This window comes from Lichenostomus cassidix, chromosome 3 (genome assembly GCF_008360975.1).
Source record: "Lichenostomus cassidix isolate B80296 chromosome 3, HeHo_3.0, whole genome shotgun sequence".
Taxonomy (NCBI): domain Eukaryota; kingdom Metazoa; phylum Chordata; class Aves; order Passeriformes; family Meliphagidae; genus Lichenostomus; species Lichenostomus cassidix.
Window position 1 is genome coordinate 9,734,193 of NC_139483.1, and position 9,065 is coordinate 9,743,257.

At 48.2% G+C, this 9,065-nt stretch overlaps 1 long non-coding RNA gene across 3 annotated transcripts; it reads left to right on the forward strand.

Moving 5' to 3' along the window:
• Window positions 1-7: 7 nt before the first annotated feature.
• LOC146439013 (uncharacterized) lies at window positions 8-3,489 on the forward strand. Of its 3 annotated transcripts, none has more exons than XR_014850633.1 (3): window positions 8-102; window positions 2,146-2,281; window positions 2,899-3,489. It is a non-coding gene; the product is annotated as an uncharacterized LOC146439013 (long non-coding RNA). The 3 variants fall into 3 exon arrangements; XR_014850632.1 differs by lacking the exon at window positions 8-102 and adding an exon at window positions 852-1,259; XR_014850631.1 differs by lacking the exon at window positions 8-102 and having other exon boundaries at window positions 852-2,281.
• The last annotated feature ends 5,576 nt before the right edge of the window (window positions 3,490-9,065 follow it).

Below are 9,065 nucleotides of genomic sequence, written 5' to 3' on the forward strand. Positions count from 1 at the left end.
CCAGCCCCTCCCCCCGCCGCGGGGCGGCGCTCGCGCCCATCCCGGCGGGCCCCTCGCGCGCCAGCGCCGGAAGTGGGCGGGGCCCGGGGCTCGGTCCTCACGGTGCGGTGCGGGCAGGAGGGACGCGGGGCGGGAGGGGAACGCACTGACCTGCTGCTGCTGCAGCCGCAGCACGGGAGGGAAATGCACTGACCGCAGCACGGGAGGGAAATACACTGACCTGCTGCTGCTGCTGCAGCCGCAGCACGGGAGGGGAATGCACTCACCGCAGCACGGGAGGGAAATACACTGACCCGCTGCTGCTGCAGGCACAGCACAGGAGGGAAATACACTGACCGCAGCACGGGAGGGGAATGCACTCACCGCAGCACGGGAGGCTCGGGGGACCTCCTCGCCCCACAGCTCCCTGACAGGAGGCTGCGGCCCGGCGGCACTCGGGCTGCTCTCCCAGGCAAACGGCGGCAGGATGAGGGGACCTCGCCTTGAGTTGCGCCAGCGGAGGGGTTTGGTTGGACATTAGCTGGAATTTCTTCACAGAAAGGGTCATTAGACACTGGAATGAGCTGCCCAGGGAGGTGCTGGAGTCACTGTCCCTGCAGGTGTTGAAGGAAAGGCTGGCTGTGGCACTCAGTGCCATGGTCTGACTGACACCGTGCTGTTGGGCCACAGGTTGGGCTCGATGAGCTCAGAGGGCTTTCCCAACCTGATTGATTCTGTGATTCTTTTAAGTATTTCTGATTTATGGAGGTAGCATGAGTTAAAGCATCTCTGCCCATGGCTTTCCATCCCGGGTTCATGGCCATGTTCAGTGCCGTGCTGGTGCAGTGCCTGTGGCAAGCACTGAGGTCCACTGGACCTAGGCACATCCCTTTTCATTTTGTACTGCCAGAGAGTACAGGGCTCACTGCATGCTGCTTTCTTGGCATCAGGGAAGATGCTGCTCTTTCTGCCCTGGATCCACCAGGAAAAAGCCCAGGATTCACTCCAGAACTTCAGCAAAATCCTGATTTTTTTCTCCAGGCACTGAAAGGAGCTTGCTGTTATCTTAAATGGAAGAGCAGCCCTACTCCTGCCCTTCCACTGTTAATTCAAATGCTTTGATTTAAACCTGTTGCTCTATTCCTACAGCTCAGCTTTGCTATGATCCCACATCCAACACCTGCAAGCCAAAAACACAACCTGGGTGATCTCTGGATAGGGCTGGGGCAACTTTTGTGCAGCTGACCTTTCAAAGGATAATTACAGGCATAAATTACAGGGTAATAAGCAGAGATAACTATTTATCTGCCAGCAATAAAACTAATTCCAGTGACCTGTCTCACTGTGGTGGATCCAGGGAAAAACTCTCCCTCCTATACTTTGTTTCATGGAAAGAAGGGCATGATCAAGACTGTCACTGAGGGTGGAGGTAACCAGAACCAACCCATCCAAAACCAGCAAATTCTGGTGAAGCTCTTGAGCTAGACTAAACTGAGGGAGAGGTTTATCTCACAGGACACAGGCAAGCTGCTCGTGCAGCCTCCTGGTGTCACTGCTCCCAAAATGCCAACCAGGGATGTGCAGGGAGCAGCATCCTGGCAGCCCATCTACCTGCACCAACATTTTGGGTTAAATAGGCACAGGAATGGCAAAGAGAGGTCTAAATGCCCCAAATGAAAATAAGCCTTTGCTCCCTTCATGCCTGATATCACCATCTCAGCCTGGGGGTTCAGCATCTTCCAGGAACACAAAGTAACAAAGGCACCAAACTCAAACCAAATGCCTGGTTTTATGCCTCATAAATAAACTACCTCGTAAATATGCCTCATAAATAACTACAGTAGCAGTGATTTCCTTGGGTTTCATCGGCTGAGATGCTTACACCAATGCAATACGCTGCCAAAAGCACTGGTCCTGTCCCTCCCTTTACTCCAGCCCTTCTCCCCATCCCAGTTTTGGCTCAGCACTGGCAGTTTTTGGCTGGGGCAGTTGTGTTTGGATGGGCTAACTCCTGGCTTGCAAATGGGTGGTGACAAGGGGAGCTGGAAAAGTCCTTCTGAATACCCAGCATCAACCTTTCATCTCACTCGTTTATTTCTTCCTTAGCTTTCCTTATTCAGTTTCACACTGAGGACATTTATTTTCCCTCTCTCCTCTGATTTTCAGCCACTTCGTTTATTGCCAATTAACTGACTTGTTTGAGCTGAGCAGGGTGAGCAGATAATGGAAATCTGGGTGTTTATGGGGAAAAGACAGTGCAAATGCCAAAGAAATATGGCCAGGAGGCAGATGGAAAGCCAAGGTGTGAACATTTTAATTTACTGACTAGGGAAGAATAGAAAAAACTTTGTTGTTGTTGTTGTCCAAATAATATAAATAGTGACACAGCTGTTTTATGGCCATATCTCTGTTAATTGTATATATAATAGTGATATATAGTATAAATATAGATTTATGTATAATATGCATATTATATTGATACATAATACATTTACATAATATATTGTAGCATGTATATATGTAATAATAAATATGTGTGATAATATATATGTATGTAGTAATATGTGTATATTATTTCTATATCTTATGCATATTATACACATATTATACATTTTTCTATGTTATCTAAATATGTATTTACAATATTATCTACAATATAAATATATATTTGTAAATCCAGGAATTTATATTATATGCATATAATTCCAGGTGCATCTAGGCATCCAGCAAACCTACATGGATCCCTAAGGATGTATGTGTGTATATAATATAAATATTTATTACTTATAGACTTGTGTATATTTGTATACATTTATATTATGGATACATGTATTTACACAGTCTATAAAACCTGTATGATATATATAGTTATATATTGTAATTTTTCTTTTAATTTTTCCTTTTTTATTTTGGCTGAAGAAGTCAGCGAGTGACTGGGCAGCAGTAAAAGTCAACCTCCGGGCCCCCTTGGGTGAGGCACACGGTGCACCTGAGCTCCTGTTTGTCCAGGGAGTGCAGCAGCCGCCCTGCCCGACACATTCCCGGTTGCTCCGGAGCTTTGTTTCCTGACCAACACCCATTCGCAGCATTTCCCACACAAGCGGAGGCTCATCAGCAAGCTGCTCCCACTCCCGCTAGCCCTTCCAACTGTCCCCGCGGGCTGGGGAGCAGCCGAGTTCAAACAATCCATGCTCGGGCATCAGCCGGGGAGGACGTAAAGCATTAATGAGTTTAATAGCATCAAACAGACCAAAGCTTTCCAAGTGCATCATTAAAAAACATCCCTGCGGCACCGGTCTGTGATACCCCAGGGCTTCAACATGGGGTGCAGAAACCTGTGCCTGCATTCCTCTGAAATCCCTCCCCAGTGTTTAAAAAGGTATAAAACCCCACATTTTATTTTATTTTATTTTAGGAAACAGGGCTCTCCCTGCCCATGCTCTGCTCGCACAGCCATTGTTCAACTCCACCTGGTTCAATGCTGGAATAAAATAAAATAAAATGTAAAATGATATTAAATAAGGTAAGATAAGGTAATATTTTTAGTTCCATGCCCCTCTCTTTCTCTCCCTCTCTCTTTTCCATGTTTAAAGCACGGACACACAGCACACCTTTGGGGCAACAGCTGAAAGCCACTGAATCAGAAATAAAAACCAGAAAAGCCTGGTTGCACCTAAAAATTTCCTGTTAAGAACCTCAGCAGGGACCATCTACAGGTTTTGGGTGCTCCCCCTTGGAGCTGCAGCATTCCTGAATAGTAATTTATCCACCAAGGAACACAACATAAGCTGCAAGGGCAGGGTCTCCTGGCTGGGGGGGAGTTCAGTGGTGCTGGGAATGGTTGGAGCTGCTCAGGCCTCACAAGTCAATTATTTCATCCACAGATAGGCTGGACAAAAGCTGTGGAATATTTCAGGGTCTACTTTTACCTCCCTTCCTGTGGGAATTTCACAGCGCCTGGTGGCACAGCAGCTCACAAACGTGAGGCTGGGAAGGAGGTGTTGGGAACAACGCAGCCCTCTCTGGTCTGGAGGTGCTGGGGGGAAGACAGCCAGAGAGGAAAGCAGGATTTCTACACGTCCTGCCCTGCCAGCTGCTTCTCTGCATGCTGGAAGTCTGGTTTTTCATGGAAAACAAAACCCTCCCGACAAGCCCTTATGACAAACGGCAGATGAGGCTTGTCCTTATCGCCACCCGGTTGTCACCCCTTCACATTTGCCCCTGGGCCTATTCCCACCGCTATAATTAACAGCAAATCAGGTGTCAGCTTGCTCTGTTGGACACAGCCATGGAAATTCTTGGCACGGCGCTCTTCCTTTCGGGGCTGGAAGCCAAGCGCTGGAGACATGGGAGAAAAACAGCTCATTACGCCTGCAGCAGGGTGAGAGCCTTGCCCTTCCTCCTCTGGATGGATCCAGGACCTAGTTCAGACCCAGTGACCATGATGGACATCTGTGTTCCCACCCAGCAATCCCAGCTGGGGAGAGTCTTGTAGTACCACCAGCCTCATCCACCTCCTGGGGTGTGCAGCCATGGTCAGGCAGATTCCCTGCAACCAGGAGCGTGGTGGTGGACCTTGGGATGCTGGTGCTGAGAGGCCTGATGTGGGCCTGGAAGTCTGCAAGGAGTGGAGCTCAGCCACTGGGTGATGAGACTCCCTTGCTGCCCCACTGAGACTGACTGGGCTTGCTGACATCAAAACTTCCCAGCCCGGAGGATTAGGGATTAGCACTGCTGTGATTCCTCCTGTGGGTTTTGTGAAACATCTCAGGAGGGTTTAGGTGCCTGCCTGGCAGCTGGAGGTGAGGAGAGAGAGGTTTTCAGGTCACTCCACTGGGCCAAGCGGAGCATGAAGAGGTGTTTGACCGGCCAGTAATTGGGTCTGAAATGCTGGACATGCACTGGGGCATGGTGAACCTGGCAATGAAAACACCAAACAGGTAGATTAGGAACAAGACTAAAAGAGTCATTGTAATTTCTCTGGTTTCTCTACCAATAAACCATGGGGTTTTCCTAAGGAGTCGTAGATTGGCAGAAAAACTGAGGCCAGGAAGGTTCTCTCAAGCTGGGATCTCTGAAGGCCCTTCCTCCAGCTGGATCCTTCTTCCTGCTGGATCAGGTTGCTCAGGGCCAAGGTTTTCATCTCCCAAGATAGATATTCCAAAGCCTCGTTGGGCTCCATTGTTGGATCATCCTCATGGAAAACACATTTCTTCTTGATATGCAACTGAAATTTCTCTTCTTCTACTCAGTGCCCACTGCCCTCTGTGCAAACTCTGAGAGGAGCCTGGCTCCAGCTCCATCTCTGCTCTGGCATTTGCACTTGCTGGGCTTGGTGAGGTTCCCAATGGACCATTTGTAGGGCTGAAGTTGTCTGGTCTCCTCTCTGGAAAGCGCCTGTTCTCAACCATGTGGGAGGAATTTAGACTACTGACAATTCTTAATACAAAATCCCAGATTATGACAATAGGGAATGTCTTAAAGCAGCTAAGAGACACATGCCTGAATATACTAGTTTGTGCTTCATGCAACAAGATGCACAGACTTTTAGTTTTTATTTTGAAATTTAATTGTAAGTTTTAAAGGAAGGTTAATTAAGGTAACATAAGACTCTGAATGAGAAGGGAAATACATAATATTCTCATGGAGTTGTACAGCAGCAGAAGCTTAAGGTGAAAGAGAGGGTTAATCCTTAGTTATAGGGTCATTTAACCACAAATTAGAACAGTAAATTTATCTGTACTAAAAATGTGCATCTACTATACCCACCCATAACAAAAAATACTTTGGCTGCATACTTACTTAACAACTACCTCTCTATCTATTTCTTCCACCTGCAATTCTGTATTAACCACATGCTATCAAATATAAAGAGGAAAAAACAAGAACAAAACAAAATCTGAGCTTCCTTCTAACTTCTGCTGAGTTTGTTAACACACACGCACACATTAATCCCTGAGGCAAACAAGGAACAGAAATGCACAGGAAAGACCTACTGGCATCGTTCAATGCTGTGTTTGTCCAGCAGCCCTTCCCTCCCATGTGCTGGGACCATGCCCAGGCTTCTGCAGCAGCCCCAGCTTTGCAAAACTCTCTTCCCACCAATGGCCCCTCCAGAGAGATGACTTTTTTTTCTTTCCTATTCACCACATTTCTGAATATTTTTGCTTGCACAGTTACTCAACCAGTTGGTTTCTGAGGGAAAAATGAAACCTGTGCTCACAAGCCCACATGCAGCATCACAACAGAGCTTGTCCCAGATAGGGAATGGTGCTCTCCAGCCAACTCCTAGTCCAGCAACACTGCAAAACCAGAAAACCAAGCCCAGTGTGTCCCTGTGATCCTTTCCCCTCGCCCCCGAAATGCATAAAATAAATTCATTTCCATTTTATTTCTTGCAATGGTTGTGCCCCTTACTGGCAGACTGCCAGCCTCCTTCCCTGGCACGTGCAGGATTGCACACACCAGTGCTGGAGTCAGGAACAAAATATCACCGGCTCTCAAGCATGTAAAAACCTCTCAAGGCCACCAGATCTTTTCTGAGGTTCGACTGGCAGGAGTTTATCCCTTCATGGTGGTGCTGCCAAAGTCACTGAGGGTGGAGCAGCCCAAAGGGCCAGTGGTGAACTCCAGGTTGTCACCTGTGCCACATCCTCAGTGCTGGCTCTGAGGGAGCCAGGCAGGAACAAATGGGACTCACTGCTTTGCTTTGTGTCAGTGGGCTGCAGGCTGGGGTGACAGGATTGGGAAGATCCAATGGAAAACCACAACTGAAGCTGCTGCATCCCAAAACTTCATCAGCAAGGCAAGGCTTCCCGACAGCCAAACGCCTCTCCACAGCTGCTGCTCACAGACAGCACATGGTGTGAATGCCACCTTCCTGAGGTCACACTGCAGCAGTTCCACAGAGCAGGAATGAGACATCCTCATGGGATTTGGCAGGCTCTTGCTGGACCAAATTCAGGATGGCCTCAAGCCTGGAGCTGTGGCTCCATGAGGTTCTCCTGCCCCTGGGAGAAATCTGCAAAGAAAGTATGGTCCTGTTGGACCCCCACATCCCTTTGGAGGAAGGCAGGAAATGCCAGGTGCTAACACATTTCAAGCCATAGAGTTATCATGTTATCAATGACCTGGTGCCTTCATTTTGGTTTAATTTTGGACCTGCTCATTTTGGGTGCATTCTCTGAAAATACAGTCTGTAATAGAAAGGAAAAGATCATGTATTTATTGCCACAAATGGACATATTTTTCACCTCTCCCATGTTCTAGCCAAGTCATCCACTGCCAGGCAAGCTCCTTGAACCCCTTGGAAATGCTCTCAAGGACATTTGTAGTAGGACAGTGACTCCACACAAAGCCTGATCTGAATTTTTACCCCTTCTCCGATGGAAATGGGTGGATTTCATGCCTTTAGTCCTTACCTGCTCCACACTGGACTTCCCATCTCCACCTGTGCTGAAAAAACCTGTTTCACAGATTCTCCTGCTTAGTAAATCTTTTTATGGAAGCCCATGTTCACTTCCCATCCTCAGAGAGAGACAAAAAGGCTTCAGCTGGAACCCCTGCTAAATGTTTTCTTCATACTACTAAATAGTCATGGACAAGCCAGATGAAACATCAGAAAACAAATTATTTCTACTGTCCACATCACTGCACATCAGTGTCCCTGCCCAATGAGAGGGGGTTTGGAACTTTAAGGTCCCTTCCAATGCCAGCTGTTCTGGGATTCTATGATCTTGCCATCATAATCCTGTTTTGGTGGCAAAGTCAGAATTTCAGATGCTTCTGGATGACCACACAGCTGTTTAGGCTTTGCTGGTGGCAGCATAAATCCTCTCTGTGCACTATCAGCTGCCATCCTTTCCAACCAAGCTCGGGGTGGAGGGGGTTGAATTTTGCCCCCAGTGCTGTTCTGTGAATGTTGAATAATGGATCTGTTAATTGTGACACATATTTAATGTTTTATCCATTTCTGAGGACATGCTTGATGAAGTACAACCCATGCCTTCAGTGAAGGCTTCCCAAGGGCAGCCATGGTCTATCCTGGTGCTCCAGGCTGTGGTGGCAGAGAAAACACCTGGAGAGGAGCAAGTGAGCAGCCTCATGCCACAGAACCAGTCTCTTCTCCAAACCAAAGCCATCCAGGAGGTCTCCAGAAAAATGGGTGAAACTGAGCCATGGCTGCACCTCAAAACATCTTGAGAGGACATGGCAGCAGGGATTTCCCTTTTCTTGATCAAAACTAGTGACTCCAAGGCTTGTGAGTCCCTACCATGCTGTCTGGGGCAGCAAGGGAGGGGATGACATCTGTATCCTCTTTGTCAGGCAGCATCACATCCTGGGAGGCCATCAGCACTGCTGGAGGAGCCTCAGAGGGGAGTGGTGCCATACTTGTCCCATTAATCACTTGCCACACGGTGACATTTCCTACAGCAGCCGAAGTGAGTGATCCTTCTGCACATGTTTTGGTTTCCTTGCAGCACCCAGAGTGACTTGCTGCCTGACACAGTGTGTGAGCAAGAGGCACTAAAACCACCCAGGCACAGATGAGCCCTGGGCTGCAGCTTGAGTCCTCCTGGCAGGATTCAGTGCTCTCAGGCTGGCCTTACTCATCTGGCTGCTGCAGACCTCTGGCAGCTCGTAGAAGCCCATTCCATTGCCCAAACAGAGGAGTGGGTGTTGGCTGGGAAGTCCTTACAGAGGCTGTATTTGCTGGGGTAACAATCAGGGCTAAATCTCAAGGTCCTGGCTGAGCTTCTTACCCAGCAGTGAAATTGTGCTTGGAGAGCAGCCATGAAGGATGAAACATCTCAAACATAAAGCCAGACCCTTCTGTCCTGGATGCATTTTAACAGAGGAGGGGTTCTAAAACATTCAGTCTTGGTCAAGTTTCCACTGGGGTTGGCAAGCACTGAGCCCAGAAGATCCTTGTCCCAAAAAAACCCTTGTCAAGGGAAGCACAATGAGTGGTTCCTAAAGATCATTGCTCAGCACCTCGGAAATAGAGGTCAGGATAGGAAACCAGTTCTCTGAATGAGCAGATGAGGCCAGTGAGCAGCCTGAGCAAACAGCCTCAGACCAGGCAG